Source organism: Pinus tabuliformis, chromosome J (genome assembly GCF_031772625.1).
Source record: "Pinus tabuliformis cultivar Carrire ecotype Pingquan chromosome J, CPIR1, whole genome shotgun sequence".
Classification (NCBI taxonomy): Eukaryota; Viridiplantae; Streptophyta; class Pinopsida; order Pinales; family Pinaceae; genus Pinus; species Pinus tabuliformis.
The window spans coordinates 1,416,627,560-1,416,644,834 of record NC_142295.1 but is presented as its reverse complement, the minus strand read 5'-3'; the positions used below and the strand labels follow the sequence as shown (position 1 = coordinate 1,416,644,834).

Genomic DNA, 17,275 nt, shown 5'->3' with positions numbered 1-17,275 from the left:
TAATTTCAAAGAAAATTGAATAAAATCAAACTAATTTTTGAAGTTAAATAAAAATAACAACTCTTCTCATTTTCTTGAATTTGAGATTGGATATATTTTTACGGGAATAAAAGCATGATCGGATATTTAGAAGAGAAACATAATTTTTTATTTGAAGTCTTTTTATCTATCTTGTTTTTTAAATGATTTTACAGATTAATTATATTTTCAGTTTTTTTAAGACATTTTAACCAACAAAAATTGATAATATGATTAGTCCAGAAAAACAATCTCAAAAACAAACCTAACTTATTTAAGTCTGAAAGAATAATGTTTAAATCTCAAAAGCAAACCTAACTTATTTAAGTTTGAAAGAATAATGTTTATTGCCTTTTTATGAGAAATATTATGGCAAATTTCTTAGTAAAGATTGACTTGATCTAACTGGAAAGATTATTAATAAAAAGAAATGGAAATATTATAATTTTTTTTCCTATGCAATATCAATTTTAATTTAAACTTAATCAATTAGATGATTAACAAAAAATAAGTAATAATTTATAAAATAAACTATAATGATTAAAGTAAAATTAGGCGATTCTTATAATTTCACTTTTAAAATACAAGATTTCAATCATAAAACCACAATGTTAACCATTCCAATTATCTAAAACAACAATGGATCCCCTTATATATATATATATATATGTAAATGAAAAATATTGTAACGCATTATATAAATTTATATAAAATTAAATAAAAACACATTAAAATTATTTATGAATAATGTACTTGCCTTCCTGTCTCTTTACACTAATGTACTAATGTATGACTAAGATGACGAAGCCAACACAATCATGCCAACTAAAGCGAAGACAGCTAGTGACTAAATCAACCCAAAACACTTGTTTACTCCTTGAATCATAATGTCCCCACCCCCACATATATTCCACTGATCATGTTAATCATTATTTAAGGTTGTAATTGATTTGTACAAATAACCAACTACAACTACAATTTTGTTTATGATTGGGTGTGGCTTTTGCTATAATGTGAAAGTTGAAAGACCCCACACTCACGCACACCACAAGCAAATATACCTAACTCCATATGAACACGACTAAATGTATAGTGTTCCTTGGTATTATTATAATTGTGGGGAGGCGGTGTTCCTGCCCCTCTGTTTTCGGAAGTCCCCACACATATGGTATTAAATTATTCCAATTCTCTATCAAAAAATTAATTTGAAGCTGTCAAGGACACCCGAGGTGAAGCGGTGATTGAGACGCCTAAAAATTCGATCATCATACTGTTGAAAAAGGGTTGGGCTGACCGGCAGTAACCGGCGGAATCTTCTAGACTTCCCGGCAATTGGCACCGCCGGTCTTCTTCCCACACGTGCGATATCCTTTACAAGGAAATGCGCGCATTTGCGAGGGGGACGGGAAGGATCTTGTGAGTGGTTGGTGATTCAAGGGTTGGAGTCGCAAAAGTCGCGTTATCCAACTGGCGGAGAATCAGTTTCAATTGCGGTCTGAGTTCGTTCGCGCATCCATTCCATTCCGTATATCTTTGACGTGCAGGAAAGAGAGGAGACGATGAGGACGCGGAACCGTTCCTGCAGCGCTGTGTGATAATGTTATCCTCGCAGCAGTTGCAGGGTTCAAGTGAAAAGAAAAATGTTATCCTCGCAGCAGTCGCAGGGTTCATGTGAAAAGAAAGCAGGGAAGAGGAGGACGGTAGAGAATCGTATAGATGGAATAATGGATGAGGAGATAGTTCAGGTAATTTTGGTTAGATCGTTCTATTATTCCATATTTCATTGCCCTCAGAATAAACTCAGCTTACTTCAAAAAAAAGTGAAAGATGACCGGGAGTCCCTCTAGTTGTACCTGCCATGGACTCCAGCAACCCCATGTCGATATACAATTCCTCGAAGTGCCATGGACTCCAGCAACCCCATTTCGATATACAGTTCCTGGAAATGGGACAGGATTCAGTGGACGGATATATTGCTCAGATGTACAACGGGAAATGCTGAAAACTGCAGGGACATGACGGTAAGTGTCTGATCTTACTTTGGTTTCCATATAGACTGTTGAAGAAATTACAAAGCTAGATCCCTAGATTACTGTATGTAGTCGCACAGACCATTCTTCCCGGTCATGTTCTATTTACAGATCACATTTTCCTCATAAGAAAGCTATTTTGATCATGTTAATAAGTCTTCTTAGTTTTGCATCTTTTTTGTCTCAATATGGCATAAGAATGGTTTGAGTTTATTTAAAGAAGGACGGAAAAGGAAGCCATTTGGTTTAATAATGGAGGTCATACTGCAACAATGAAACTCAAGGGTGCAGACTGAGCTTCTGTCTCTTATTTCCCAAACCCTCAATTTCGGCTTTCAGAGAGTTTATTTAAAGTGGGGACGCGAAAGGAAGCCGTTTGCTTTGCAACAATGAAACTCAAGGGTGCAGACTGAGCTTCTTTCTGTCTCTTATTTCTCAAACCGTCAATTTCGCCTTATTGGTGCAAACAAGGCCTCGAAGACTTCTATATAGTTATTGTCTAACCCTTGTGCAGAGTTGAAACATTCCTGGAAGTGGGACAGGATTCACTACAGCTGTGGCCACGAGTGGAGGGATATATTGCTCAGATGTACAATGGGAATTGCTGAAAACTGCAGGGACATGAAGGTAAGTGCCTGATCTTACTTTGGTTTCCATATAGACTATTGAAGAAATTACAAAGCTAGATCCCTAGATTCATGTTTGTTACTATGTAGTCGCACAGATCATTCTTCCCGGAAATGTTCTATTTACATATCACATTTTCCTGACAAGAAGGCTATTTTGATCATATGAATATTCCTTTTTAGTTTTGCATCTTTTTTGTCTGGATATGGCATAAGAATGGTTTGAGTTTATTTAAAGCAGGACGGGAAAGGAAGTCATTTGGTTTAATAATGGAGGTGATACTGCAACAATGAAACTCAAGGGTGCAGACTGAGCTTCTGTCTCTTATTTCCCAAACCCTCAATTTCGGCTTTCAGAGAGTTTATTTAAAGTGGGAACCCGAAAGGAAGCCGTTTGCTTTAATAATGGAGGTGACACTGCAACAATGAAACTCAAGGGTGCAGACTGAGCTTCTGTCTCTTATTTCCCAAACCGTCAATTTCGCCTTACACCTGGTGCAAGCAAGGCCTCGAAGACTTTTATATAGTTATTGCCTAACCTTTGCTTTCAACTGCACACAGTTGAAACATGCAGGGTTCTTATCAGGCGCAAGTATCGTACTATTCCTTACAGACCGAGTTATTCTATAATTTTCAGGGGCACAAAATGCGACGCGTGTCTATCACCGCTCATTGTCCAGAATCTCTATAAACAGTTAAAGCTAACGTGTCAAATCAGTAGGCGCCCCTCTGAATTCTGGTCTGCAACTACAATAGTATTTTGCTGGAAAACGAGATGCTACAAAATAGTTTAATTTATTTATTTTATATTACAGAATCTAGAGGAATATAAGAATTGTTTTATGACAAGATTTTGGTCCATAAAGTCCCAACTTAGGGGACAATGAAAACGTTGTGGGTTTTCACTAGCAGATAGATTCATAGATTCAGGGGAAGCTGTAAACACCAAATTCAAAGGAAAGAAGATGTCATATTTAAATTCTTTTTATCCTTTCTAGATAATTTAACAGATAATTTATATATTAGATTTTAACTTTAATATCTTATTTTTTTTTTAGATAACTCAGCTTATAAATTATCTATGAGATATTTTAACTTTAATATTTTATTTTTACATAATACTTCATATATCACCTAATTTTATTTTAAATGTTACTATTTATAATATTTCAATAATGTTGCTATTAATAATATTTCACTGATTTCATTGAACATAATAGTTGTTGGGTGAGAAATTTGCAGGTGCGACTCGAGTAGTTGGAAATGAAAATCTAAAATTGGGACCGCAAGATGCTGCAGGAAATATGGTTCGCCATTATGATGTCAGTTTGGGAGTGATTTCATGGAGGGGTCGTTTTTGGAGGCTGAGAAATTGTCCTATGGTTAAAAGGGATTGGAATTTGGTAAAAAAAATTAATCTTTTTGGTTTTTTTTGGGTAAAAATAGTATTTGAATATGTGTTTTTAGGATGGAAATAGATTTAGTATAATCAAAAATTTGTGGCCCCTAAAATTTTGAAATCCCCACTGTAATTTAGATTTACAAAAATCTCTATCAAAATATAACCAAAATTTCTAGAGTGACCAAAATATAACCAAAATTTCTAGAGTGACCAAAATTTCCAGAACTTTGTGAGAAAAAACCAGTCTCATTAAACTACCGCGATTTGATGTGGAGTGAGAAGGACCATCTGGTTGAAAGCGGAGGCGTGTACACCATCGACATCAACATACGGAGGACCAAAAGAAAACGAAATTCCAGCGATGCAGATATCTAATGTAAAAATGAATCTGGTGACAAAACGAGTTTTAAAATCAGTGATGAGGACGAGATTGCAAGGAATGACCAACTAAAAGCGCTTGAGAAGATCGAAGGCAATAATAATAATGACAAGGAGTCATGCCGGTTCTCAGTGCAGGTGCAGGAACGGCAGGGGTTGGAGGTGCTCGCGAGTCGCAGGGAACGCTTTTGCGGGAATATGCAGCTCGAAGAGTAATAATACCGGACACGATGCAATTCTTCTAAACAATATAATAACTATCCCAGTATGCCCGCCTTGATAATTGAAATTGAAAAAAGTAAAAATGTTATATTATACTGTTTAAAATATTATAAATATTCCATATAAATATACGTATGATTTGTCTCTCTCCATCTGAATCTTGGGGTATTGATGATTAATAATTTACTCCCCTTAAAAATGTGTGCTTAACCCGGAGTTGGCCTAATTAAATAAGAAGAAAAGTATAGCTGGAGCTTTAAATTATTTTTTGTTTACTAATGATATTATCTTATTTAAAAGGATAGATCCCTACTAACTCAAATTAGGATAAATTATGGAATATGGAGTTTATGTATTAGACCAAATTATTTTTAATTTGTATCATATTTGATGTTGGGAATTTTTGATAATTTCAGAACACATAAATAATGCTCTGTTTTTAATGCTCTGTTTCTAACATAGGAAACTAAAAATTGTTTGTTAAAGACAGTGTTTCAGCAACGGTGTTTCAGCAACACACGCAGAGAAACTATTTGTTAAAAAGTGAGTTTCAGCAACACACAAAAAAAAACAAAAAAACAAAACCAAACCTTGTATTAATTAACAAGACTACTGTTACAAAATTTTTCCTCTCACAGAGGGATTACAATAGGAACGCTTCAGATGCAGTTCCAAAAATTTCACTCTGTCTCTGCTTGCAAATTGACATTGCTCTGTGTGAAAAAAACTTTTTTTTTTTTCCTTTCCAGTTGTTGCGCATTACATTACATTGCATATTCAACAAGAAAAAAAAAAACATTACATGTACTGTAAAAAAAACTACTTAAAATTTTATGACAAGATTAGAAATTAAAACAAGATATGGAGGGGCAGACAAATAAGTTTAATTCCTGAAATTTCTGGATGTTGCAGTACATTCTCCATGTCCACAATAAAACCTGGTGTTTACTATTTTTACCAACTCTGCCATGATTCTTGTGTTCTTAAATGTTCGATGTCGTTGATCCCGAAAAACAAAACCAGCACCTTGTAAGGAAAAATCTAGTTTTGATTTGCTGTTTTAATTGGTGCTGCAGTTGAAAGTAGTATTTCAACACTCTCTTTTAATTTCAACTGTTGGGTTATCAGTGATACCCAAACATTTCCTCAAAAACTCAAAACTTTTCTACCCCAATGGTTTGGTCAGAATATTTGCACCTGCTCCTGAGTTTTATAGTGTTGTAAAACAATTTCTCCATTGTTTACGAATTCCCTGATGTAATGAAACTTTGTGTCAATGTGTTTCGTTCTCTTATGAAACACAGAATTCTTGGATAATGCAATAGCTGAGCTATTGTCACAAAAAATCACAGTTCCTTTTGCTTGCTCTTGGCATAAACTCCTTAACATCCTTCTCATCCAAATTGCTTGACACACTGCTGCTGTAACTCTCACATATTCTGCCTCTGCTATAGACAACGCTACAATAGGTTGTTTTTTAGAAACCCATGAAATGGTTCCTGAACACATGTGAAAAACATAACCGGATGTGCTTCACCGATCATCTACACTTCCAACCCAATCACTATCAGTGTATCTAATTAAATCTGAACATTCTGAAACAGTATATAAAATGCCAAACCTTTTAGTACCTTTAACATACCTCAGAATCCTTTTTGCTCCCTGCCAATGTGCTTCTTTTGGCCTCTCCATGAATCTGGAAATTAAACTAACAACATGCATTATATCCAGCCTAGTTGCAGTCAAATACATGAGGCTACCAACTATTCTCTTGTACAAACTAAGATCAAAATCCTTGCTGTTGTCCTCTTTGCTAAGTTTTAATCCCATCACTATGGGAGTGATTGCTACTTTGCTCTCCTGCATATTAAATCTTTCCAACACTTCATTAACATATTTTGCTTGTGAGATAAAAATCTCATTTCCATTTTGTTTTACTTCTATTCCTAAGAAGTATCTCAGCAAACCCATGTCAGTGATTTCAAATTCTTCTTTCATGACTGTTTTAAAATTTTCAATAAGGTAATCATCATTACCTGTGAAAATAATATCATCAACATATAACACAACAATTAGTATTTTACCATCATTTTCTTTGATGTAGAGGGTGGATTCTCCTTCACACTTTTCAAATCCATTTTCCAGTAGATAGGAATCTATACTACTGTACCACGCTCTTGGTGCTTGCTTCAGCCCATAAAGAGCTTTCTTCAGTCTACACACTTTGTACATTTGGCTTTTCTTTTCATAGCCTAGAGGTTGTTCAATGTAAACCTCTTCCATTAACACTCCATTTAGGAATGTTGACTTCACGTTCATTTGGTAAACTTTGCACTTGTTTTGTGCTGCTATGGACAGCACTGCTCTCACGGTTTCCATTCTAGCAACCGGTGCAAAATTTTCCTCATAGTCTCTTCCATACTACTGCTTATATCTTTTGACAACCAGCCTTGTCTTATGTCTTTCTATTTTGTCTGCAGCATTACTCTTAGTCTTGTAGACCCTTTTAACTCCAATGACTTCCTTTCCCTTTGGTATTTCAACTAAATCCCATGTCTTGTTTCTTTCTATGGCATTGATCTCCTCATCCATAGCTTCTATCCATTTCATATCTTTAATTGCTTCTTCAATATGAACAGGGTCATCAACATGACAATATAAACCAAACAAAGAGTTCATATCTTCATTTGCTGCCTCTTGTTCATAAATATCACTTAAATTTCTGAACTTCTTACCTCTTTCATTTGGTGTACAAGTGCTTGAAGAAGCACTTAAATTTCCTCCTTGTGGTGTACTTGGAGAAGCACTTTCATTTCTCCTCAAGGGTGTCTCTTGCTGCTTTGTGTTGGTGCTGCTGTTTGGGGATGTATTTCAGCCATCTCTTCCTCATCTTCATCATGAGACAAAGAGCTTTTAACATTCATTGTTTTCTCTATGCTTCCATCCCAAGCTTCCTCGTCAATGAACTGAACATCTCTACTCACAATAAGCTTCTCGGTGGATGGGTTATACAACATATAAGCTTTGGATTCTTCACTGTATCCAATGAAAATAAATTTCTCCCCTTTGCTGTCCAACTTCTTCCTTAGTTGATCTGGAATTTGTGCATAAGCCATACATCCAAAAACTTTCATGTGGGTAACTCCTTGCTTTGTCCCACTCCATGCTTCTTCCGGCACTCTGTTCATGACTTCTTTTGTAGAGCATCTATTCAAAATGTACGCTGCACAGTGTACAGCTTCAGCCCAATAATCATTTGGCAAATGCTTTGCCTTTAACATACTCTTCTCCATATCCATGATTGTCCTATTCTTCCTTTCGGCAACTCCATTTTGCTGCGGAGTGTACCCAGTGGTAAACTGCTTATGAATTCCATTTTCTCTACAAAAACATAGAAATTCCTTGGAGATATAATCACCTCCTCTATCAGTTCTTAAAACTTTGATATGCAGCCCGCTTTGGTTTTCTAGAAGTGCAATGAAATAGCAAAATCTTTCAAACACTTCACTTTTGTTCTTCAGGAAATAAACCCAAGTTTTTCTAGTAAAATCATTAATAAATGTTAGAATATAATGGTTGTCTGCAAGTGATGGAGTTTGCATCGGTCCACATAAATCTGAGTGGACAATCTCTAAGGGTGCTTTTTCCCTTATGCTTTTCCCAAATGGAAAATTTTCTCTGTGTTGTTTCCCCAAGATACAACCTTCACAAAGGCTGTCTGGTTTCTCTATCAATGGTAATCCTCTTACCATTCCTTTTCTATTCAACAAGTTAAGACCTCCAAAGTTGAGATGTCCAAATCTCAAGTGCCACAACCAATTTTCATCCTTTGGTTCGCTTTGGAAAGCCTCTTGTGTCACTGCTGCTATTTCTTCTCCATTTTTTAAATCTACTGTCATTCTGAGAGGGAACATCATGTTCCTTGTCATCTTTACTTTAGCAATACATTGTTTTCTGGGTGTTTTATCCATGATGGTGCATACATCATTCAAAAAGAAAACATTGTACCCTTTTTGAATAAGCTGTCCAATACTTAAGAAATTACATTTCATTCCAGGAACATAATAAACATCTGATATGGTTTTATTTTCACCTTTCTTTGTTAAGACATTTACCTCTCATTTTCCCATAACAGAAACTTCACTATCAGTCCCTAGTGTGACTTATGACTTCACACTCTAATCTAACATAGAAAATAGGGCTATGTTTCCTGTCATATGGTTACTGCAACCGGAGTCTAGAAACCATACATCTTCACTCTTTTCTTCAGCTATATTACAGGCTAAAAACAAATTATCTTGGCTGATATTTTCTCTAGTGAAATTAGCACTAGTTCTATTACTCATATCATGCTGCTTCTTCCTACATTCATTTGCATAATGCCCATATTTTTTACAATAGTGACATTGGACATTGGATTTATCATATCTTTGCCCTTGAGCATGATGTTGTCCACTTTGTTGGCTGCTATCTTGGCCTTGGTTCTGATTTGGATTGCTGCCTCTTCCTTGAGCATTTGCTGGACTGTTTCTTCCACATTTGTTTTGGCTTCTTTCTCTTCCTCTCTTGTTTCTTCTGCCTTGACTTCTTCCTCTTCCAAAGAACATCTGAGTCTTAAAGGCATGTTCTAGAGATGATTTTTCGTTATCAGCGATGCATGTAGTTCATCAACTGAGAAGTTTGTGAGATCCTTTGTCTCTTCTATGGTGGTGACAATCACATTGAATCTTGAGGGTAGAATCCTGAACAGTTTCTCCACAATCTTCCTTTCTTCAAGAATCTCTCCATGAGACCTTATCTGTGTGACCACACCAATCACCTGTGTGAAGAATGAGTCAATATTATCTGACTCATTCATGCAAAGAGTCTCAAAATCTCTCCTCAGCAACTGTAGTTTTGCTGTCTTCACTTTCTCCATGCCTTGATAGGCTATCTTGAGAGTTTGCCATGCTTCTTTGGATCTCTTAGCTGCTGCTATTCTTGGAAACACACTCTCATGCACTGCTTGATACAAAAGGTAGAGGGCTTTAGAATCCTTCTTCTTATTGCTCTTCAACAAATCTTTCTCTTCTTGAGTTAAACTATTAAACTCATTTTCATCTATTGGTTCTTCAAAACCATCCTCAACAAATTCCGATAAGTCTTGGGAAGCAAGCAAAGCTCTCATAGTTATTGCCCAATAGTCATATTTTTTCCCATTAAATTGTGGGGGCTGAGTATTACAAATACCCATGCTAGTGTTGGCTCCAGCCATTCTTGCACTCTTAACTATGCTCCAAAATACTTGACTGTGTATTTAAAATAGCTGACTGTCCTCAACAGCAACACAAAAAAATCTTGAGAAATACCTTGGATTCTTTCTTGATTGAGTCTTCACTCTGCTGGAGGAGCTGCGGCAGCAAAAAATCCTTCCTTCAGCTTCGTTGACACCTTCAAAGAGCTTGGATAAGCTCTGATACCATGTCGAGAAATTCTGATAATTCCAGAACAGACAAACAAAGAATAATGCTCTGTTTTTAACGCTCTGTTTCTAACACAGGAAACTAGAAATTGTTTGCTGAAGACAGTGTTTCAGCAACAGAGTTTTTTCAACAGAGTTTCAACAACGGTGTTTTAGCAACACTGAAACTGGAGTTTCAACAACACTCTGTTTTTGACGCAGAGAAACTATTTTCTAAAGACAGAGTTTCAGCAACGCACAAAAAAAACTTGTATTAATTAACAAGACTGCTGTTACAAAATTCTTCCTCTCACAGAGGGATTACAGCAGGAACGCTTCAGATGCAGTTCCAAAAATTTCACTCTGTCTTTGCTTGAAAATTGACACTATTGTGTCTGCACTGCTGTGTGCAATTTTTTTTTTCTTTCCCACTGCTGCGTATTACATTACATTGCATATTCAACAACAACAAAAAACATTACATGTACTGTAAAAAAAAACTACTTAAAATTTTATGACAAGACTAGAAATTAAAACAAGGTATGGAGGGGCAGACAAATAAGTTTAATTCCTGAAATTTCTGGATGTTGCGGTACATTCTCCATGTCCGCAATAAAACCTGGTGTTTACTATTTTTACCAACTCTACCATGATTTTTGTGTTCTTAAATGTTTGATGTCCTTGATCCCGAAAAACAAAATCTGCACCGTGTAAGGAAAAATCTAGTTTCGATTTGCTGTTTTAATTGGTGCTGCAGTTGAAAGTAGTATTTCAACATTTAACTTGTATTTAAAGAGTGTTATATCAAGTTAACTTTGATGGATAGGTTTATTGTATGAGATATTTAGGTTTATTGTATGAGATATTTAACTTGTATTTAAAGAGTCTTAGATCAAGTTAAGCTAGGTGGATAGGTTTATTGTATGAGATAAAGATTGAGTTCAAAGTATTTAAAAGCATAAGTGAATGATGTATTTTAAAAGTATTATGTAAAAGTTTTAAGATACATGGAAGAGAGTATGTATTACATTTTTTATGTTAATTTTGTTGGTAGTTTGATGTAAGTGATAGTTTGTATTATACCAAACATTGCGAGTAGACATATGTTAAAAAGTAGGGAAGAAGCTTTTGATAGTAGCAAAAAAAGTAGGGAATAAGCTTTTGATAGGTGTAAAAAAGGTTTTTGGGTTGTGGCATTACAGATTATGGAATTTGCTACCAAGGAAGACCTAGAGTAGATAGAGTGTTGGACATATATGTCTTTGTTGATGTAAATTGTGATTGAGATCTATATCACGAAAGATTTACAAATGGTTATGTGTTTAACATATTGGAAGGAAATACCATTTCAATTTGATGAGTAAGAAATAGTCTATAGTTTTTCTCTCAAATACAAAAGTTGAATACATGTTAGCCACCCACATTAGAAATGAATCTATATGATTACAAAGTTTGGATTCAAGTATTGGTTTTTTACAATTATTTCTAAAGTTAAATTGTGATAGTCAAAGTGCAATATTTTTTGCAAAAACCCTAAATTATCACTTTTAAACTCATTCAATAATACAAACTCAAGAGTTATTTTTGAAATAATTAGATTCATGTGCCTTGGAACATTGATCTATAGAAAACCTTACACCTACAAGAATAGACATTGAATGGTTTACATTCGTGCATAACAAACCTTTACATTAGTGTTTAAACATATTTCTCTTATTCAGCTAAAATTTCTCTCTTTTAATTTCCATTCCCAAAATAAAATTTGTAGCATCAAAATATTTCATGTCAAATTTAGAGGGAAAATGAGTTTTTGCAACCTTGATGATGCCTTTATTGTTTTCAATAAAAAACATATCAACCACATATAACACCACATAAATAAAATGATCTAAGTGTCAAAATTTGAACACCACATTCTTGGAGATTGTTTTAACCCATATAGGAAAATTTTCATCTTGTAAACCAACTCTTCCATTCCTTTCATTATAAGACTTTATGACTATGTTTGGGAACAAATACCGAGATACTCTAAAAGTAAAAATGAAAAGAGATCCATGCCTCAATAAATATATATAAGAATGAAATATAAGCCTATTCAAGGTGATAATATCCTTTTGAAATAGAACAAATGTATAAGAATGAGATGGGATCTAAAAAATAACTCTCCTTAGAGTGTGTATGTGTGTGTAGGAGGAAATGATATGATTGCAATTAAAGCATCTAGCCAACAACATTAATATAACAAAAAAGTAATAACTTACTATCCATGGCTTTATGCTTAGCATGGGGGGTTTGTTTATGGATTAGCATGCTCCTTCCCTTCAAACAAGTGTTTTGAAAATGTGACTAACTGTGGGTGTATCTACATGAATAAATCATCTTCCCATGTCATGTCTTCCATTGGTAGGTTCTTCAATTTGATGATGTACTCTGCGATTGCTCGATTTTAAAACTACATAATCCATCTTTTAGGGATTGTTTTAGGTTCAAGTGTGATCTTTAATTCTTCATCAATCTCTGGTAAAATAATTTGAATTGGGATCTTGTCATTAATTAACCTAGTTTAAGAAAGTAAAACGAAAGACTAGATCTACATGTGGTGATAGAGTCAACTCCAATTTTCAAACCATACTTCCAATCCCCTACAATACCTTATAAAGGCCATAATACTTGGGTGCTAATTTATTTTTATTCTTTTGTTTCTTGTTGGACATCTCTTTATATGTTTGTAGCCTTAAAAATACCCAATCACCCACACCAGATTCCATTTCATTACAAAGTTGATTGCTTGTCATTTCATCCTTTGGTGTTATAAACGAGTTGTCATTCCATAGTTTGAGAATCTCTTGCTAGTGCCCTATGTGGTCCTCCATTGTTTGAATCTTTTGTTTTCTTTCATGGATGATGTGATTGATGGAGTATGATATCCATAAAATTCCATAAATGGGGACATTGAAAAATGGAAGAATGTGTTGTACCACCAATGTGCCAAGGTAAATCACATAACCCATTGTATTTATTTATGAGACACAAAACAATAAAGGATATAATTCTAGATATGTATTCACAATCTCATTTTTTCCATTAGATTCAAGATGATAAGATGAATTGTGAGAAAATTGTGTACCAAAACAAGAAATTAATTCACTTTAAATATTTTTAGTGTAAATGGATCTCTATCATTTATAATAATTGTCAGGCCAGGATAACTCCAGAATGGGCAGAGAAAAACTGATTGCATAATTCATTAGTTAACTATCATTTATATACATAAATGGGACGGATCAGTTCATCTTCTTGATGACTGTTCGCGTTCCAGTTCACCCATCCGTTGAGGATTAGGTGTCAACATTCCCCCCCTTAATCTGAAGGGACGTTGGTGAGTCCAAGCATCGTTCTGAATCTTTCAAGCTTTTCTCTTCCAAGCGCTTTGGTGAAGATGTCTGCAATTTGCTCGTTTGTGGAACAATGATGGAGATGGATTGTTTTGGCCTCAACATGATGTCGGATCAGATGATATTTAGTATTGATGTGCTTAGTACGATCATGGAACTTTGGGTTCTTGGCCAACTTTATTACAGAGGTGTTATCAATCATGAGTGGAGTTGATTGTATTTGTTTTACCTGCAAATATTCAAGAATTTTCCTGAGCCACACAATTTCTTTCGTTGCTTCAGCTGCTGCCACATATTCTGCTTCTGTTGTGGAATCTGCTGGTACTGATTGTTTGCGTGATCTCCAGGAGACAGCTCCTGATCCAAGACTCATAGCATATCCTGAAGTAGATACCCCAGTTTCTTTGTCTCCATCAAAGTCTGAATCAGAGTATCCAATCAAGTTGAAGTCGTCCACCTGTGTATACTTGATTCCAAGGTCTTGAGTTCCCTTTAAGTACCTTAGAACTCTTTTTGCAGTAGACCAATGTCCCTCACAAGGCTTTTGCATAAACCTGGAAAGGATCCCAATAGCAAATGAAATGTCTGGTCTGGTAGTAGTGAGGTAGATGAGACTTCCTACAAGCTGTCTATACTTTGTTGCATCCTCAAATTCCTTTCCTTCAATAGATGTGAGCTTCAAGTTTTGTTCCATTGGAGTAGAAAGAGGATTGCACTCTGTCATGCCAAATCTGTTTAACAAATCTCCAATGTATTTTTTTTGAGAAAGAAATATGGATTTTGGATGTTGGGTTACTTCAATGCCAAGATAGTAATGAACATAGCCCAAATCAGTCATTTCAAAACTTTTTCCTAATTCTTTCTTTATGGATGCAATATAGCTTTCATTGTTCCCTGTCATTAAAATATCATCTACATATACCACAAGATATACAACTGTTTTGCCAACTTTCTTGACAAATAAAGTTGCATCATCAAGATCAAAATGTTTGAAGTTGAGTTTCAGAAGATGCTCAGTTAGTTTTTCATACCAGGCTCGTGGTGCTTGTTTGAGGCCATACAAGGACTTCACAAGTTTGCATACTTTGTGTTCATGTCCTTTCACAGCAAATCCTTCAGGCTGGGACATAAAAACATTCTCTTTTAGATCTCCATTCAAGAATGCAGTTTTTACATCCATTTGATGGACTTTCCAACCGTTCTGAGCAGCTAGTGCAAAGAGTGTCCGGATGGTGGCCCATTTTGCTGTGGGGGCAAAAGTTTCCTCATAATCGACCCCTTCTTTCTGTGAAAAACCTTTTTCCACAAGCCTAGCTTTGTGCTTGTCAAATGAGCCATCAGCTTTGTACTTGTTCTTGTAGACCCACTTGCAGCCAATTGGTTTGGTTCCAAATGGAGGATCAACCAGCTTCCAAGTGCCATTATTTATGAGGGCATCATACTCCTTCTGCATCACTTCTTTCCATTCATCATGAGAAGCAGCTTCTTTGAAGGAAGTTGGTTCAAAATCTGTAGACAAGTTCAATTCACAATCATAAGTAACATCCATATCAATAGGTGAATTAGAGTTATCTACATCACCTCCATCTTGTCGGTTTGTATTTCTGGTTCTTGTTTTTCCAATTTCATCAGGATGAACACTTTCAAGTGTCTTTGTCAGCCACTTTGGCGGACCTTTCTGAGATGGTCCAGGCTGCTCTGTTGATTGAGTTGGGACTGAATCAAGATTGAGTCTCCCAATTCTATCAATTACATCACTTAAAGCATCCTCCGTTGTTGGAGTTTCATGCAGGGGAGATTGTTCTTCAGAAGAAGATTCCACATGTTGTTCTAGTATAGGAATCCCCCTTTCAAGATGTGGAATCTTATTATCAAACTCTTGAAATGATTTCGGTTTTGTGAATCTATCCAAGCGATCAAGTTGCCGCTCAACAACACTGTCAGATTTGGATGATTCAAGAAAAATGACATCTCTAGATACAACAAACTTTTTATTTACTTCATCATAGAGCCGGTATGCTTTAGATGTGTTTGAATACCCCAGGAAGATACACTTACGACTTCTAGCACCAAGTTTGTTTCTATGTACCTTTGGTATTAAAGCATAACAGGTGGAACCAAAGATCCTGAGATGTTTTACCGAAGGAACATGTCCATACCACAATTCATAAGGAGTCTTGTTTCTTATAGTACTAGATGGACATCTATTCTTTATATATGTAGCACATAGAACAGCATCAGCCCAAAACATTATCTTTACATTTTTGAAGAAAAGCATGGATCGTACCATATTCAAAATTGTTCTGTTCATTCTTTCAGCTACACCATTCTGTTGAGGATTATAAGGCACAGTTGTTTGATGTTTAATCCCATGTTGGCGAAGATAGTGTTCAAATTCATTTGATGTATATTCTTTTCCATTATCAATGCGAATAGACCCAATATGAGATTGTGCATCATTTTCAATCCACTTATGAAAATTCTTGAATGTTTGAAAAGCATCAGATTTGTTCTTCAATAAATAAACCCAACACATTCTGGTGTAATCATCAATAAATGTCATGATATATTTATTTCCATTTACAGAAGGAACAGGCATTGGACCACATAAATCTGAATGAATGAGTTCAAGCTTCCTATGTGCTCTTGAATGTGAATCATGAAAAGACTGTTTGCTATGCTTTCCTAGAATGCAAGCATCACATTGCTTATGTTTTCTAGGAATTGTAGGCAAACTAGCAACACCATTTTTCTTCAACAAGCGAAGACTATCATAGTTTAAATGTCCAAATCTAGCATGCCATAATAAACTTGACGGAAGTGTACCTTCTTCATGATGAGAAATATGTGAGAAATGTTGTGCATGAACAGAGGTTCCTTGTAGTTTAAGAAGTCTTTCTTCTTCTATACCCCTCATGACAAGTGAGTGGTCAGATGCCTTTCTTACCTCAAGCTTTCCATCAAACATATGAATGGAGTGACCTTGCTGGCGGATGTGGACTAGGGACATCAAGTTTCTCTTGAGCTGTGGGAGATATAGAACATGGTCCAGAAGAAAGTCTGGAAGACCAGGCAGTTTAAGCCTAATTGTGCCAAGCCCCGATGGCTTGATTTTTGACTGATCTGCAAAGTATACTGCTCCATCAACATTATCAGTGAAATCTTCAAAAAAATCTTTCCTATGAGTCATATGACAAGTTGCTCCTAAATCAAGCAACCAGTCATTTTTCGAAGAAGCAAGTGAAGCATTAAACAAATCTTCATTTACTCCAATGTTACATTGTGCCTCAATATAGTGAGCGGATTCAGGTGCTTTACCTTTGTCTGTGTCATCAGTTTTACCTTTCTGCTGATTTCTTCTCTGCTCAATTTTGTCCCATGGTAGCTTGCATGTAGAAGCATCATGTGATCCATTTCGTTTGCAGCGAATGCAATGCAGATCTGCCTTTTCTACTTGAGAATGTCTGCCCCCCCTGCCTCTGAAATATCTTCCTCTTCCTCTTCGTCCACCTCTTCCTCTTGTAGAATCTTGAGCATGATGCTTTTCTTTATGAGCAAGGAAAACAGTCTCTTCAGAAGATTCAGGGACTGTTTTCTTTCCAAAGGCTTTCTCTCTTTCAGCAAACTTTTTCACAAGAGACTCAAAGGTTATGTCTTTAAGATTTCCATTTGCTTGTAAAGACTCAAGATAATTGGAGTAGGTAGGATAGAGTGCCTTGAGAAAGGCAATAAGAGAGATGTCCAGCTCAACCTTAGTGGATTTA

The 17,275-nt window shown here is 35.7% G+C and overlaps 1 long non-coding RNA gene across 1 annotated transcript; it reads left to right on the top strand.

Annotated features, from left to right (window-relative positions):
- The first annotated feature begins 1,474 nt into the window (after nucleotides 1–1,474).
- Nucleotides 1,475–3,635, top strand: LOC149232652 (uncharacterized). The gene is made up of 3 exons (XR_016247553.1): nucleotides 1,475–2,039; nucleotides 2,563–2,675; nucleotides 2,916–3,635. It is a non-coding gene; the product is annotated as an uncharacterized LOC149232652 (long non-coding RNA).
- The last annotated feature ends 13,640 nt before the right edge of the window (nucleotides 3,636–17,275 follow it).